The 15,000-nt window shown below is 50.9% G+C and overlaps 1 protein-coding gene and 1 long non-coding RNA gene across 2 annotated transcripts in view; both read left to right on the forward strand.

The window, feature by feature from the left end:
- KCNA2 (potassium voltage-gated channel subfamily A member 2) overlaps positions 1–7,197 on the forward strand; it is a 50,988-nt gene extending 43,791 nt beyond the window's left edge. Inside the window, exon 5 of the mRNA XM_055114628.2 lies at positions 6,872–7,197. The gene's annotated coding sequence lies outside the window, so the exon portion shown is untranslated. The remainder of the gene's footprint in view (positions 1–6,871) is intronic.
- A 5,344-nt stretch (positions 7,198–12,541) lies between these two features.
- On the forward strand, positions 12,542–14,259 carry LOC134729531 (uncharacterized). Its single transcript, XR_010110715.1, has 3 exons — positions 12,542–12,658; positions 13,073–13,203; positions 14,202–14,259. It is a non-coding gene; the product is annotated as an uncharacterized LOC134729531 (long non-coding RNA).
- Positions 14,260–15,000: the final 741 nt, after the last annotated feature.

Here is a 15,000-nt window from a genome sequence, read left to right on the forward strand (position 1 = left end):
CGGACCGAACCAGTGTACATCTTAACATATATTGGTTGATGTCTCATGTCACCCTAAAATGTATAAAACCAAGCTGTGCCCCTACCACCTTGGGCACATGTTGTCAGGACCTCCTGAGGCTGTGTCACAGGTGCGTCCTTAACCTTGGCAAAATCAACTTTCTAAATTGACTGGGACCTGTCTCAGACATTTGAGGTTCACACCCTTTAGGACCAGCAGGAAGGCAGACTGTCCTGGAAGGAGGAAGAAAGACCACTTCTCCAGCCCTGCTCCCCACACCCTAAAGAGAGGGCCACCCGCCCACCTGTCACCCCCCTGTCAGATCTGCCTCATGCCTGAGGTGGTTCTAAGTCACCTCTGGGCCCAGGGTAGGAGCAGAAGAGCTAGTCATCTTCAGATTCACCTGTTTCTTCCTTGGCACCTAGTGGATGCTTGATAAATGATCATTTATAAAGGAAGGGGGCTGGCCGCGGTGGCTCACGCCTGTAATCCCAGCACTTGGGAGGCCGAGGAGGGCCAGTCACGAGGTCAGGAGTTTGAGACCAGCCTGGCCAACATAGCGAAACCCCGTCTCTACTGAAAATACAAAAAATTAGCTGGGCATGGTGGCAGGCACCTGTAATCCCAGCTACTTGGGAGGCTGAGGCAGGAGAATCGCTTGAACCCAGGAGGCGGAGGTTGCAGTTAGCCAAGATCACGCCACTGCAATCCAGCCCAGGCAACAGTGCAAGACTCCATCTCAAAAAGAAAAAAAAAAAAAAAAAGAAGGAAGGAAGGGAGGGAGGGAGGGAAGGTTTGTAGGTAGGGTAGGTAGGTCGGTCAGTCAGGGAGAAAGTCACAGCTCCCACTCCCAACACAGTCTCCTCCTCCATGAGCCTCAGCCTTAGTCTCGTGGTACGTTCCCTGCTCTTTTGCTCTTCTCTTCTGTCTCCCTGCCACAGCTCCAAGTGGCTTTGAACTTGCCTAAGTAATTCCTCAAAAAAGTCTTTCTGTGCAACTGTGGATACAAGTGGGAACTTGCTCAGCACACGTGCCTGTGTAATCCATAAGTTCAGGAAACCAATACCTTGGTGGTAACCCTCAACCAATGGGGTGGAGATGCCAATGCAGAAATCCTCCTTTAGGCTGATGCTCAGATGGACCATTGTGAGATGCATTCTATGTTCTTCCCAGACCATCTTGGTGGGATCTAGCTCGCATTCCCCACAGCAGTGTCCTGCATAATGCGCCCTTATAATGGATGTTCCTCTTTTTCTCACTTTCCCTGGGGCCTCTCAGGTCTACTACTTACACTACTTACCAGAAGACCTCTCTGAAGGTTCCTGGTACCCCTCTGCTGTTTTATTTCTTCCTGTTCTATGTAATAATCTCAGTTTCTACCTCCTTGAAGGAAATTCCTCAGCCCCAAATCCACAGAGGGCATAATAACAGTAGCAGCTGGCATGGCTGGGGCACTTATTCTGCATCATGGACTGGGCTCTGTACTTTATAGGCCTTACTTCCAAGCCTCACAACTCCCCTCTGAGGTAAGAATTACTATTCCCACTTTACAGATACGCATACCAAGGTACAGAAGAATATGACACCAGTCACAATGACAGATAAGCAATTAGTAGAGCTGGAAATTGGACCCAAATCTGTCAGGTGTCTCACCTTGACATTCTATAGGCCTGGTCCCAAAGCAGCTGAGTGACCCCTAGAACAGCTTAGAGATGCACACAGCCCTGAGATTGGTGTCCCCACCACCTCCTGGCAGAGGTGCAACTAAAACAGAGGCTGGAAGGTGGGAGAGAGCTTAGGGTTGCAGAGAACAATGAGCTGACTGCAGCACTGGGGAGCAGGCCACAGGGGCTGGAAAATGAGGCTGAAAGGCCCAGGGACCAGGTTATACAAAGCCCTGTGCACTGGCAAGAGGCAAGTGGATCTTCCCCTGAAGGTAACCTGGAGCTTGTGGAGGCTCTGAAACAAAGGAGTAGCCGGGCCAGATTTGTTTTAGAAAGATTCCTTAGGCTGTGTGGAGTCACAGAGTGGCTGGGCCAATTGTCCAGGAAGATGATCAAGGCCTGAACCAAGGCAGGTGACATGGAGAGGGCAGGTTAAGGAGAAGATAAACCCAAGACATAGTGTGGGAGATGAGGAAGAGAGTGGAGTTGACAACAACCTCCAGGGCTGGCTGCAGGCAGCTGCACTCCTTCCATTTCTCAGGATCCACTACACCAGCCACTTAAACCAGCCAGTCTGCAGAGCATGTGGCCCAGCACCCAAATCCTCACCAGAGGCTGCAAGGCCATCCCAGTCAGTAGTAGCTCTGGACAACCCACCACTCCCCAAGCCTGGGACTGGGCTCCTTTCCTGCCAGGGGAATGGTTGGGGGCCTCTGGGAAAGGGCGAGGCCTCCTCGAGCCTTATCCTGGGAGTCTCTGCTGGGCCATCTCTGCCTCTTGAAGCCCGTGAAATATTTACAACCAGCCAAGCGAGGGAAGTGAGGGGGAGCTGGAGCATGAATTATTGACGGCTTCACTTTCATCCTGGCCCAGGCTGCTGGGCCGAGCCGAGACCCAGGGGAGCCCCCAAGGCAATCCATGGGCATTAAGCAGAGTTCTTGAGGGAGCCAGGGGTACAGGATCCTCACTATCAGGAGGACCACAGGTGACCTGAGCACCGCACCCCATTCTGACTCCTTGGGGTGCCCAGTGCTGGTGAGGGGGATGTGAGCAGAGTGATTGGAGAGAAGTCCAGTGGCCCCAGACCCTCTTCAGCAAGCCCAGCTGAGCCCTCTTCTCCCTCATTGGCTGCCTCCCAGACACCCCGGGACTGGGCCTGCCAGGGCTTCACTAAGTTCCTGCAAGCTACTCAGCTACCTGCTGTTGGCATAGGTCTCTGCTTCTTCTGAGAAGATTCTGGGATATTGTCTCTAGTCCTGCAGGGTGCCAGTCCAGAATTGGCCCTTATGGGCAGGCCTCTTCCACACAAACCTCCACAAACATTCCCAAGGAAACGTCCTGTGGGTCAGCTTCTACCTCCTCACAGATGAGCATCGCCAGCTCCTCTCTGCAAGGAAAGAGCTGGATTGTGCTTCAGAGGAGAGAGCACTGGACAAGGAGTCAGAAGACTTGGGTCTGAGCCACTGCACCACTAGCCAGGCACAGACCAGAGCCTTCATTTTCTTGTTTGAAAATGAATCATGAGGGTGGCACCTCCCCAGCCTACCCCACGGGGCTGGAGGGCACCCCAGGAGATCGCACAAAAATGAGCTCTCCAGACAGAAGTGTCATTTTTGCCAAACCCAGTTCTCCCCCAGCCCTGGCTGCAGCCAGTACCTCAACCTTAGATACCGACAACTCGACAGCCAAAGTGACAGACCACCCAGCCATGTGATCCATGTGATCCGGCCCCAAGACGAAAGGCTTTTTATATTTTTACATTTGTCCTTCCAGGACATGTGGTGTTGGGAGCAGCAGCCTCTGCGGGGCTCCCTCACCACCTGCCTGCCTGCACATGACAGCTCTGTCCTGAGGTGAGGGAAGGAACCAAGATGGGGTTGGGAATGGGAGGATCTGGAAGCCCTCGCTGGACCCAGGAGCATCTGGGTAGCCGCCCCGCTCATCGCTGAGCTGGGAGCCTCACCCAGAGCCTGATGTTCTGCTGGGAGGTTCCCAAGGCCCTGAGTGATGGGCACATGGGAAGCTTCTCCCCCATGCGCCCTCCAGAAGCCCACCTCCTTCAGCCCTGGGGTCCAACCTCTCACTGCAAAAGGTAGCCAGACCCACAGGCAGACGGTGTTGCTACTTCTCACTTGCTTGCCACCTTCCTCCCCGTGAGAGAGCTCATGGCCCTCCACGAACTTTCAAAGTTGGCAACTCTAATGTCTTCCAGAGGAGAGGAGAGGGAAGGGAGAGAGGACAGACCTAGAGGTCTGAGTGTGTGGAGGAGAGCAAGGCTGGAGACCTTGCAAATCGTTAGCAGACAATGTTCCCTTTGAGTAAGCACAGCATTTCTCAAAGGAGCGCTGCTTGCCTCTGGAGTGAGATGACTCTTGGCTGTGCAGGACTGGCCTTCCTGCAGGACACTTGGCTTCCCTGGTCCCAGGCCTTTTATGCAGCACCGCCCCTCGCCCATTCCCTCCCTGCTGTACTATTACAACCACCACTCCCTACCCAAATTTCCAATTGTCTGCAAGGGTGCAGTACCAACCCCTGAAGAACAAACCAGTGGAGCCTCCCCAAGCAGGGACCCTGCCTTGCTTTTTAGTACTCATCTCATCAACCAAGTGCACTCAGAACGCACCCCTACCCACCACCCAGCTGACTGACGCAACTGTCTGACCCCAGTGACTGTTGACAAACCTCTGCCTATCAGCCAGGCTTTTTTTTTTTTAGAATTTTTTTGAAATGGAGTCCTGCTCTGTCACTCAGGCTGGAGTGCAGTGGCATGATCTTGGCTCACTGCAACCTCCATCTCTCAGGTTCAAGCGATTCTCCTGCCTCAGCCTCTTGAGTAGCTGGGACTACAGGCATGTGCCACCACGCCTGGCTAATTTTTGTGTTTTTAGTAGAGATGGGGTTTCACCATGTTGGCCAGGCTGGTCTCAAACTCCTGACTTCAGGTGATCCTCCCACCTTGGCCTCCCAAAATGCTGGTATTACACGCATGAGGCACCGTGCCCCACCTATCAGCCAGACTTTAACTGGCCAAGTACCTGCTTACCTAACTGGCAGAAGAAGGCCAGATTTTTCCAGAACAAGAGTTCCCTAAACCTGATGCAGATCTGCACTCAGCCATGCGCTCTGGGGTGACAGATCCTCCACCCTCTCACAAGGTGATCTCACTCACCCTGATTCCCCTTGGGAGTTCTCTGCCAACCCCCTTCAGGAACAGAGATCATTGCCTCTGACTCCAAGTCCCCAGGCTTTCTCCAGTAAAGCCCCACTCGGCAACAGCCCATCTCCTCCCCTGACTCAGCACCCTGCAGCACCTCCATTCTGCTGCCTCTATACTGACCTCAGGGATGTGTCAGAATGAGTAATGGTCCCCAGCACCTCCCCTGTGGGTATGAACATGCAGGAGCAGCACTTCCTGGGGCCTCACTGGGCAAGATGGGAGGGGTTTTCTTCAGGTGCCCCTCCCCAATTCAAGCCCAGTTGGCTTGGCCTTTGTGAAATGTAAATGCCCTCTCCTATCTACCTTCCCTCCTGCCCAGACCCTGGCAAGTCCTGGCCTTCTTCCACACATGGCAATGTTCATCCATCAATCCCTTTCTCCGCTCATCTATCTGTCTACCTATCTGCCTGTCCCATCAACAATCCATCCATCTCTCCATGTATCAATTCATCCATCCAATATTCAGTATTTTTTGTGCAACAATGATGCCACACCTGGTCATTGTCAGTGAATCTCACTCAACTAGTTCCTTATTAAAAAACTTTAAAATACATTTTGCCAAAATGTATCCCTAGACACCTATTTCTCCCACTCATTCCACACATATTTATTAAGCTCCTACCATGTGCCAGGCACTGTACTAGATGCTATGGGTACAAAAATAAAGGAACATGGTACCTGCTTGCCAAGAACTTACAGATTGCTGAGAACATAAACAAGTAAACAAGCCATTGAAACAAAGCAAGATCCATTTTAGGATCATGCACAGCACAGTGTGCCAAAGAATGGAGTCACAGGGAAAGCTAACACCTATCTAGAGCTCCCCACATGCCTGGCACTGTTGTGAGCACTGTACATGCATTAACTCATTTAATCAGAAGAGGGACACCTATTCCAGGAGGTGGGGAGAAGTGATAACTGAACTGGATCCAGAAGGACAAACAGCAGCAAGTAAGGGGAAGGAAGGGGATGGGGGAGTTCCAAACAGAGGGAACAGCCTGTGCAAAGGCAAGGACGTCACAGTAACTGCAGTGTAGAAAACAACTGAGTGAGTGGCAAGAGATGAGGCTGAGGACAAGGGCGAAGGTCACATTCATTCTTTCCCCAAACATTCCTTCACCACTGTGCAGGACAGAGAGAACCCCAACCTCAAGGAGCTTACAGTTTAGTCTTAGTGGAATGGCAGAGGTCAGTGCACATCAGAAGCTCCTGTGAGTGGTCTGAAAAAGCCCTGGATGATTCTGAGATGTATCCTTCTCCCAGGCTGAGGATGATTGTATTAAATGGTCTCAAAACTCACTTCTACCTCTAACTTTCTATAAAAGGGTATATTAGAGAGAGGGATCAAACCATCCTGCCCTAGAAGAATCTGAGGGGCCAGCACTGGTGTCAGAGTTTGGCAAGGTGCATCAGACTCTGCTGGGGGCCCTTCCCTGCCTCCATCATGGGGGCATCACCCAGACCTCCCCTTCAAAATGAAGCCACGCACTCCCACAGCTGCTGGGAGTGTTCGCTGCCGACAACTCACAGCTGAGTCCCTCTCTAGGCACTGCCCTCCACTGAAGGGAGCAGCATCCCCTAAGGTTGTACCCCAAGGGCAGCCCACATCCAGTAACTGATCAATGAGAGGACATAAAGGCCTTGGCTTCCCAGCCTTAAGGGCCATCCTAGCTCCAAAGCTCCTTGTGAGATCAACTGAGACCTCTGCTGCAACTGCATCACTGTACAACCTGCCCCTCTGCCCCATCCCACAGATGATGACACCAAGCGCCCTCCCCTACAAACCTCCTGCATGCAAATCTCTGTCTCAGAGCCTGTTTCCCTGGAAAACTGACCTATGACCAGGGGCCATACTGAGCTGGGCCCTATGCTGATGCAGTCTTGACAACCTACCTGTTTGTTTACCCTCCCATCTAAACTTCAGTTCTGACTCGACAGCCCCGGGAAGGAGACCTGCTCACTATTTCTTACACATCACTTATTCTTTCAGGATCTCTATATACCAAGAGCTACCACCAAATCTCTCCTACTTTCCACTGGTTATAAATTTGGCTGTCATGGTCTGAAGCTCCATCATCATCACCATCACCTTAAACCTCTTTCCTTAAAAAAAAAAAAGCTGATTCTTCCTTCAGGAAACCTTCCTAGACTACCTTCTCCTAAATTTGAGGAATTCAGAATCCTGGAGGACTTGAATTTCCAGCTGTTGTTTTGAAACATTTATGTGTTTATAGATGGATATTTAAACCATGCTTATGGGTTTCTTGAAGCCTATATTTTTATATTTCTATGCCCTCAGGAATGTGTACTGTGATTCTTCAATAAAATGAGGAGGGGTGGAGATCCCCCAAGATCAAGGTCTTCCTTCATCTGTGTCTCCCCAAACCCTTCTGCTTGGCAACCACTTGGCTGCTTACAGAAGTGACCAGTGCAGCGCCTGATGACAGCTCAATCACAGCAACTACAGCAACCTACGTTAGCCCTTTATTCCTATCAAAGGCTGGTATGCACAGCCTCTGTAGAACCTCTGGCAGGGGGCCGGCAGGACAACTATCATGATCTCTATCTTACAAATGAAGATCCTAAGATCAGAGAGATAAAGTGACTTGCCCAAGAACCCAGGCCTGCTGACTCCCCACCCAGGGAGTGGGCAGCCCAGTGCTGGCGAGAACGGCAGCATGTGGGAGCTCAGGAATGTGGTCTGCAGTCACCCAAGGGCTGGGAGATGCTGGCAGGCACTTGCGGGGGCACCCCAACTGCCACTGTTTTCCCAGATGGCCATGTACAAAGAGCCCTTTCAGTAGACATAGTCACCAGGGAGGCCTGGGGAGCTACAGCTGCAGGAAGGAACCTGCAGAGTCCCCTAAGGACAGCACCAGAGGCCAGGCCCATCTGCAGAAAACAGGGATGTGACCGAGTACATGGGACATCACTGCACTACTCAGCAAAGTCTCTGACCCCTCTTGGGCTTGTCCAGACCCTTGGGAGGACACTGAGGGGCACCAAGGGCTTACAGCATCTCTGGAAGTGAGACTTCAGAATCTTACTGAGCTACAAAGAGGGGCGGGAGAGTGCTGGGTCAGGACCATTCTCTGGCATGAGGCCCAGGAGTGGGCGGGCATTTGGCCCTGGCTTGTGGAGAAGCCATCAGAGCAGCCTCTGAGAGCTCAGGGCTCCCATCTCTGCTGCAATGAGGAACACTGAAGGCTCTGTAGCCTTGTCCTGAGCTTGACTTAAGGAGCCTCACTTTGCCTTTAAGGACTTTAGATGGGACTGGAAAGACACTAAGGTTAATAATAATATAGTTAACACTTTAGACGCAGCACTGACCCTGTGCCATGCTCTGCCCAAGCCTTTACACAGAGAAACTCATAAAACTCACGAAGCTTCGGGGCAACCCCATGGGGCAGGCACATACTCTCCGGTGTAGGCGAGGAACCCAAGAGGCAGGGAGGTGGGATAACTTGCCCAGCAGTGCCCAGCTACAGCGGGGAAGGGCAGGGTTCAAGCCCAGGCAAGCTGGTCTCTTCTCGTGGTCTGGGGTATGCTTGCCCTAAAACTCAGTACCTAAGCCACTCTCCCACTCGGCTGCACATACAGGCTTTGGCGATGGGATTCGGACAGCAATGTGGATCCCCGTGTCCCAGGCAGCAGAAGCCCCCAGTTGGTAGCCTCTGGTCCGTCCCGCCCCGGCTGCCGGCGGAGTCCGTGACCAGGAAAGGGCATCCCAGGCAGGCTCCGCAGAGCAGGCGGGGCGTCCCAAGAGTGCGGCCCGCTGCGCCGTACCGCCCTGGCGCCCTCCACACCGCGGCGGCCGCCCACTGGCACCCGGGCCTCCCTTTCGTTGCAATAGCCATGACCTGCCCCAGAAGCCCAGCCCTCGGAGGACTGCGGCAGAAGGCAGGGAACTCCGCGGGGACGCGGGGGCGGTCGCCGGCTGGGCTCTGCGCGGGTTGGCGCCCCACTCTTTCCCACGCAGTGACCTCTGCTGGTCCGACTGAGCCTGTGCAGCTGGGAAGGCGCCTCCAGGGCCCCCACAGACCCCTGCAGACCTCCTTCCCCAGGCCAGGGAGCGAGGACCCAGGTTTATTTCTACAGGGCTGCAGAAAAGTAGAGCCACGTGGAGAGACTCAGATACACCGGCTTCCGCAGCGCTGAGTTCCGACCGCCCCAAACAATACAAACGCTTGTGGAAGCCTCTGAGAGCATCGGTCCACCGATCTCTACAACCGGAATGCTGATTCCTAAGCCCAGGGTTATTTCAGGGTTGAATGTGGTGAGGTTTGCTAAGGTTCAGACTAATGTGTGGTGGTCATGGTTACAGGTCCCCATCCCAACACAGGCAAAGACCTAGCCCACCGTGCGGGGGCTGCTGATCCAGGCACATGGGGCTTCCAGCCCTGCTGCTCCTGCACAGTTCCCTCCCTCTACATAAGGGTACCCAGAAGACGGGGTCCTCAGGCAGGTCCTCCCAGGAAGGTTCTCTCCGCACTGGGTCGACCAATTCTCTAGATGAACTTGGGTAAATTAAGTTCCCTCCCTGGGTTTCTCTCTCCCTATCTCTTAAATGTGGGGGATGGATTTGTGGTTCCTAGGTACTAGACCATCAGTATCCAAAATGCCTGTAAGCTCTTTAGTAATCCAGATTCCTAGACCTCCACCTCCTGGGATTCTGATTCAGGTGATGGTTGTAGAGGCTGGGAATTTGTATTTTAACACCCTCCCCAATTTACTCGGACATCCAGCCAGATTTAAGAACCACTGATTTAGAAGTTCATAAGGTCTTCTCCTGCTCCAAGATTCAATAACCTTAGACTTAAAGAAAAGGCCTGGATTAATGCCTGAGCCCCAGTCTCCAACCTAGAGCAGGCCACCCTCCTCTCAGAAGGACAGCTCAAAGACGTTTCTCCCTGTCTGCTTCTCCTTGGGAGGATTTTGGAAAATGACCCCTAATTAATAGACACTCAGTTGCCCTCCCAAAATTCGTTTCCCTTGCCTTTCTTGGTGAGAGAATTCCAGTTTTGTTAAACTATCTCTTAATCACAGAATGTGATATTAATTCTGATTTATCTTAGCCAGTTGTGGTAATTCCATTTCCTTGCCAGCTATTTATTCAGCAATCATGATGTGAACCAGTTTGGGCCAAGGAAACAGGAAGGGAAGTTTGCGGAAAGGGGTGGGGATTAGGAAAGGTTACTTTAAAACAGATACAGGCCAGGCAAGGTAGCTCAGGCCTGTAATCCCAGCACTTTGGGAGTCCGAGGCAGGTGGATCACTTGAGCCTATGAGTTTGAGAACAGCCTGGGCAGCATGGCGAAAACTTGTCCCTACAAAAAAAAAATTAATTAATTTAATATATATATATATATATAATTAGCCAGGTGTGGTGGTGCATGCCTGTGGTTCCAGCTACTCAGGAGGCTGAGGTGGGAGGATCACCTGAGCCCAAGAAGGTGAGGGCTGCAGTGAGCCATGATCACACCACTGCACTCCAGCCTGGGCAGCAGAGTGAGACTCTGTCTCAAAAAATAAAAATTGTTTTAGAGAAAAAGAAATACACTCCCTCTTATTTACTCAGATAACTCATGACTGGGCATGATGTCCAGAACTTCAGCAGTTATCTTTCCAGAGTGAGGGGATAGTTTGAGGACAAAACCCCTAAGCAGAGTGGAAAACTGGAAAGAGCCTGTTTCTTTCATTACATTGTACAGCTGCTAACTTAGCCAACATTGGAGCCATTTTTCCTCCGGGGCTGGGTTTTCTCTTACAACAGAAAGCATCCTCACTGATATACTCACCTTCTCTAAAACCCTTTGCACAGTGATTGGTGGACAGGTTTTCTGTACTAGGAATCATTCATCCTTCATGCAATCCATCTCATTCTCAAAGCCTATCCATTTATCTCCTAAATAATTCTCAAATTAATTCATCTTCCTACATCTCCACTGACACCATCACTATGGGAGCCATTGCATTGGCCTTACAACTGGTCACCGGTGTGCACCCTTCCCTCTTGCCAACCATTGTCCACTCCAAGTCAAAGTGCTGACCACGTCACCCTCCTACTTCTAACCCTTGAATGGCTTCCTGTTCTTCTAGGACATAATCCATACTGTCTGCAGCCTGCAAGGGCCTGTGCCTTCTGCCTCTTCCCCACCTCTTCAGCCACACCACTGTGTATTGTTTCCCCCTCAGTCTCTGCCTTCCAGCCACACTAGCCTCCTTAGCACTTCCCAGGCCACCTTCACTGAGGAGCCCCTGATGTGATGTACCCTCCACCTGGAATTCTCTTCTCCACTCCAGTCTGCTTCACCACCCCTCTCAAACATCACTCCCTTAGGAAAGGAATCCACAATAGACCAGGGCCCCCTGTTCTCCCTGCTAAACTTTCTCTCAGCCTCCTAAACTTTGCCTTCAAAACACTCATCCCAGTCTGAAATTATCCATCTGCAAGATTATTTGGCCAAATTCTGTGCCCCGTCTAGACTATAAACTTCACAGCTCCAAGAACCCTGTTTTTCTTCCTGGTCATTTAACCCTAGCACTTCTCACTCTACCTAATAGCATAAAGCAAATACAGAATACATGCTTGTTGAATAAACAAACTCTCACTTTTCCAAACAAGGATGGTGCTAATTTTCAAACTCCACCCCAGAGCTTTAGGCAAATAACTCCTCTTCAGAACAACTCTGTTCTATGAAGTCAGAGAAAGTAACAGATGAGACGCAAAGGTTTTTCAGATAAGCAGACCAAGGTCTCAAATTTTTCAGATTAAGCAAACCAAGTTCTTGGGCAGTCACTGGATTGTCAACCGTCCTTATGCATGCTCTTTCTGCCAGGTGCTGCTCAGAGCCGAGGGTCTATCGATAACTAGGGCACCGTCCCTGCCCTCACAGAGCTCCCGTCTGGTAGATTTTCCCAATGCTTTCCTCCTTTCTGCCCTCCCCTGACCCAGTTCTCCATCTGTCCTCAGAGGCACTAAAGGCAAGGCAAATGTGACATCAGGACATCATGGGGCCCTGTTCCTGCTTGAGGGTGACTTAGGGACCTTCTGACACTCTGGTTTGGAAGGACAGAGAGGTGTCCACTCAGTGCTGACAAGAGGCCAAAATAGGAGGCTTCTGGCCACTCCCTCTTGCCTGTTAGCCAAAGGAATAAGGCATCACAGAGTGTTTCTGATGTATAATGGATGGCTCATAATTGCCTCAGTTTCCCCAACTTTCTTCCTCAGAAGCAGGGATTTCTAGGAGATAGTAGACGGAAATTCAAGCGTCATCTCAGAAGAAGATAAAAATTCTATGGAGTGCTCCTCAGTCCCCACCTTCAGTGCCTCTGTTCTTCCATAAGTGGGGGCCAACTTCACTGGCCAGGGTGGAGCCACAAGAACCCCTCAGGCTGAGGTCAGAATGACAGGAAGACTGAGGAGGAGCTCAGGCAATGGGTGGGGTTAAAGAGAGACACTGAGGTCAGACAGCTGGTCAGGTCCCACTCTCATGAGGGAAGTGACGGGAAAGGGTTGAAGATGTGGAGCTGAGAGATCCCTGGGCATCTCCCAACCATAGACTCTTCAACTGGGCACAATTACCCCAGCCTGGGCACCACAGTTCAAGCTCCTGAGTCCACTAGGGCCTTTTTTTGCCCTACCTGCCTCAGATGTCCCCACGGAAGATGCCCCATCATCAAAGAAGCCTCACAGATCAGCAGGCACTGAGGGCTGGAACCAAAGGGAACGTGACACTGGAGAAAACGCCATGGGCTCCTTCCCCTGAGACCTCAGGTGATTAATCTCTGCAAGGTGAGCTGGGGGTGGCAGCCAACTGGGAGAGAAGGAAATTGGGAGAGAACATTCATTCAAGGAAAGAGGTACTCTGTAATTTCCTTAATGTATTCTCTCTCCTTTCTCCCTCCTCCTCCCTCCCACTCCCTCTTCCCCATCTTTTCTCCTTGCTTCCACTCTCCCACCTTACTCTTCCCATCTCTCCCTCCTCTCTCTCTTCTGTCTCTTTCTCTCTCTCAGCTTTCCCTTCCAGCACAGAAAGTCTTTATACAATTAAACTAGGACAGGAATGTTTTCCAAGGCTTTAAAATATCCTTGTTAAAGAAATTCACTGGGAAGAAGAAATTGTGCTTAATTTCTTAGAAAATAAAAAGCATATGGTAGAAATTGATGTTGCTTCTTCCCCTCCTCCAGATCCCCTGCCGAGGAGAGCACATCTCAGGATCACCTGTCAGCCACATCAAGCAGGTGGGGCCAGGATGGTGATGGCCAGACAAAACTTTGTAGTCTCCCATCTGCCTCCTATCCTGCGGTCTGCTTGACAGGTGAGTTTAGGGACATGGAAAAGGACTTTGAACATGTGTTTGCTAGAGAAAGAAAGGAACACCGCCTCCCATCACCTTCAGGTGGTCCTTCTTCCCTCATCCTGGGCCAGGGCTTCCGTTAATCCATGTGGGCCTAATTCATCATCTCAAGGATGGGTGTTGCCACTCAAGCCCTGATCCCTAGGCCCACAGAGCAGCTGTTTGCAGGGGACAGGGCAATATCCACACTGTGTACAAGGACCCAGTGAGAGGCAGAATAATGCCACCTCCAAAGATGTCCACATCCTGATCCTCAGAACCTGTGAATATGGTACCTTACGTGGCAAAGAGGACTTTCCAGATGCAATTAAATCACAGATCTTGAGATGGGAAGACTAGCCTGGATTATCCAGCTGGGCCCAATATAATTAGGAAAGTCCTTCCATGTGATAGAGGAAAGGCAGGAGAGTTGGAAAGAGTGCGAAGGTACAGTGTTGCTGGTTTTGAAGATGGAAGGAAGGGCCATGAGCGGAGGAATACTGGCAGCCTTTGGAGGCTGGAAGAGGAAAGGGAATGGGTTCCCGCCTAGAGCCGCAGAAGGAGTGCTGCCCTGCCAGCACCACGAGTTTAGCCCAGTGAAACCCAAGCCAGACTCCTGACCTCCAGAAGTATAAGAGAATAAATCTGTGTTGTTTCAAATCGCTAAGTCGGTGGTAATTTACTATAGCAGCAATAGAAAACTCATGCATCCCCTCAAGGTGCCAGACAGAGCCAGGAGTGGGAAAAGAAGGCGGTTGGCAAAAGGGGTCGTAGACACAGAACAGGGCCAGAGCCTTCTACCAAATTGTGACAAGATGGGGGAATCCATGGTCCTGAATTTGAACATGACCTCCCAGGTTGTTACAAAGGTACCTGTGTCAAGATAGGAAGTGAACATATTTTATGTAACAGTTTGTTAGCTTGACTTTTAAATATTTAGACATATGGTTCATAGGCCACCATGTGCTCTCTTGCCCCAGGCCCTGAAATTGTGTGCAAGAGTCCCTTTGAGGAAAGGCTGAGGATTAACTCCCTCATGGTCATTTGCAGGTAGGCCACAACCTTCTATTAAAAAGCAAATGGTCAGCACCAACACTGTGTCATTAGCTACCAATGACCGCATGAGAGAATGCCTTTGACACTCAGAAGGCTAAGGCTGCCTGGACAGGGTATAATGTCATAGCCACCCTAAACTCTAGTCAGGCAAAATGCATATGCCATGAATTTATTACCATCTCTGGGATTCATGGTAATTAGGCACAAATGGTGGTGTTTGGTTGTATTTTTCTTGTATTTATATAGCTATGCCCCTTCTTATAGTTTATACCTTCTTACTTTGCTGCATCTCCTTTATTTATAACTGGCATTGAAGGAGATGGTATTTTCTCATACTAAACATAATAGAATCCTCATCCTATACTGATATTCACATATATTAAAAGATATTTCTCCTTTCCATTTTCACAGTAGCCATGATTTCCTGCATCTTTCATGCCTCCTTCCTCCCAGCCCCACCATCTGTTGTGGCCAAGTCCTGATATTCCCAGGCTCTCTACCTCTCCTGCCCAGTTCTCAAGTCCTTCCATCTCCCTGGCCACCTGCTCCTGCTCCCCACCTCCCACCTTGAGGGCCTGGCTTCCAGACAACAGGAGGCCGGGTAAAGGCTAAGGCCTTCAAGGGGGTCCAGAACAGCAGCAGCAATGTAAGGACTATAGGGAGAGGTAGGGCCACTTCCCAGGATGCCTTCCCCTTCTGTTCCATCTTCTTCTCTCTTGATGA

This window comes from Pan paniscus, chromosome 1, assembly GCF_029289425.2.
Source record: "Pan paniscus chromosome 1, NHGRI_mPanPan1-v2.0_pri, whole genome shotgun sequence".
Taxonomy (NCBI): Eukaryota; Metazoa; Chordata; class Mammalia; order Primates; family Hominidae; genus Pan; species Pan paniscus.